The sequence below is a fragment of the Triticum dicoccoides genome, chromosome 7A (assembly GCF_002162155.2).
Source record: "Triticum dicoccoides isolate Atlit2015 ecotype Zavitan chromosome 7A, WEW_v2.0, whole genome shotgun sequence".
Taxonomy (NCBI): Eukaryota; Viridiplantae; Streptophyta; class Magnoliopsida; order Poales; family Poaceae; genus Triticum; species Triticum dicoccoides.
The window spans coordinates 25,346,161-25,348,758 of NC_041392.1; the positions used below are offsets into that span (position 1 = coordinate 25,346,161).

The window sequence follows — 2,598 nt, forward strand, 5'->3', positions numbered from 1 at the left end:
AATAGCTTCAATTTAATGACATCATTATTGACATCTTTTTTCTTTTGCATATCACATAAATCAACGAAGCTATTCAGATGAGTAGCGACATCTTCGCTAGGAAGGCCGGCGAATTGATCTTTCATAACAAGATTCAACAAAGCAGTATTAATTTCACAAGATTCAGCATCGGTAAGAGGAGCAGTCGGAGTGCTAAGGAAATCATTATTATTGGTATTGGTGAAGTCACACAATTTGGTAGTATCTTGAGCCATCGTGTAAACAAGCAATCTAACACACGAGCAAACAAAAGCAAACGGGCAAAAGGAGGCAAATAAAGAGGGAGGATAGAGAGAGAGGGCGAATAAAACGGCAAGGGTGAATTGGGGGGAGAGGAAAACGAGAGGCAAATGGCAAATAATGTAATGCGAGAGATACGGATTTTGATGGGTACTTGGTATGTTGACTTTTTGCGTAGACTCCCCGGCAACGGCGCCAGAAATCCTTCTTGCTACGTCTTGATCTTGCGTTGGTTTTCCCCGAAGAGGAAGGGATGATGCAGCAGAGTAGCGTAAGTATTTCCCTCAGTTTTTGAGAACCAAGGTATCAATCCAGTAGGAGCCCACGCTCAAGTCCCTCGTACCTGCACAAAGCGATAGCTACTCGCAACCAACGCGATTAGGGGTTGTCAAGCCCTTCACGGTCACTTACGAGAGTGAGATCTGATAGATATAATATTTTTGGTATTTTTGATATAAAGATGCAAAGTAAAAAAGTAAAGGCAAAGTAAAAAAGCAAAACAATATTAAAGTGATGGAGATTGATATGATGAGAATAGACCCGGGGGCCATAGGTTTCACTAGTGGCTTCTCTCAAGAGCATAAGTATTCTACGGTGGGTGAACAAATTACTGTTAAGCAATTGATAGAATTGAGCATAATTATGAGAATATCTAGGCATGATCATGTATATAGGCATCACGTCCGCGACAAGTAGATCGAAACGATTCAACATCTACTACTATTACTCCACTCATCGACCGCTATCCATCATGCATCTAGAGTATTAAGTTAAAAACAGAGTAACGCCTTAAGCAAGATGACATGATGTAGAGAGATAAATTCATGCAATATGAAATAAACCCCATTTTGTTATCCTCGATGGCAACGATACAATACGTGCCTTGCTGCCCGTTCTGTCACTGCGTAAGGACATCGCAAGATCGAACCCAAAGCAAAGCACTTCTCCCATGGCAAGAACTACTAGTCTAGTTGGCCAAACCAAACGGATAATTCGAAGAGACTTGCAAAGATAACCAATCATACATAAAAGAATTCAGAGAAGATTCAAATATTATTCATAGATAGACTTGATCATAAACCCACAATTCATCGGTGTCAACAAACACACCGCAAAAAGAAGATTACATCAAATAGATCTCCACAAGAGAGGGGGAGAACTTTGTATTGAGATTCAAAGAGAGAGAAGAAGCCATCTAGCTACTAACTATGTACCCGAAGGTCTGAGGTAAACTACTCACACTTCATCGGAGGGGCTAGGATGATGTAGAAGCCCTCCGTGATGAAGGCCCTCTTCCGACGGAGCTCTGGAACAGGCTGGAAGATGGGATCTCGTGGATACAGAAAGTTGCGACGGTGGAATTAGGTTTTTGGCTCCTGTTCTGATCGTTTGGGGGTACGTGTGTATATATAGGAGGAAGGAGTACGTCGGTGGAGCACCGAGGGGCCCACGAGGCAGGGGGCGCGCCCTAGGGGGGCGCCCCCCCACCCTCGTGACCTCCTCTTTGATCCCTTGCAGTAGGGTCCAAGTCTCCTGGATCACGTTCGGTGAGAAAATCACGTTTCCGAAGATTTTATTCCGTTTGGACTCCGTTTGATATTTCGTTTATCCGAAACACTGAAATAGGCAAAAAGCATCAATTCTGGGCTGGGCCTTCGGTTAATAGGTTAGTCCCAAAAATAATATAGAAGTGGAAAATAAAGCCCAATATAGTCCAAAACAGTAGATAATATAGCATGGAGCAATCAAAAATTATAGATACGTTGGAGACGTATCACCGGCATTGGGCAGTGCATAAAAAATTAAGTAAAAATTCAAAAATTGTGACCCAAATTTTCTTGTACATGATGACCCACATGTGCCAAAACATGGCTATGAAAGAAAATTTGGAAAAATAATATTTTACAATGCCCCCTTGAGGTATAGACCGATGTTTTGACCAGTCAATCTAGATGGCATTATAAATTAATAAAAAGTTCAAAAAATATAAAACCTTTGAAACCTAGCTTTGTTTGTGCAAGAGATCATGTGTGCCAAATTTGAGGTAATTTGGAGGTTGTCGAAAAAATCATCGCATTCCGGAGGGGCCATTTGGTCTAACTTAAGCCAATTTTTGAACAAATGTGATTTTTCCCACCACCTCAAAATCACCCAAATTTTCTTGCACATGGTGACCCACATGTGCCAAATATGCCTATGAAAGAAAATTCGGAAAAAGAATATTTTTACAATGCCCCTGTGAGGTATAGACCGATTTTTTTACCAGTCAGTCTAGATGGCATTACAAATTAATAAAAAATTTAAAAAATATAAAACCTT

General features: G+C 40.9%; 1 pseudogene; it reads right to left on the reverse strand.

Moving 5' to 3' along the window:
* Window positions 1-437: 437 nt before the first annotated feature.
* The window catches only part of LOC119332452, a 42,255-nt pseudogene continuing 40,094 nt past the window's right edge, over window positions 438-2,598 (reverse strand).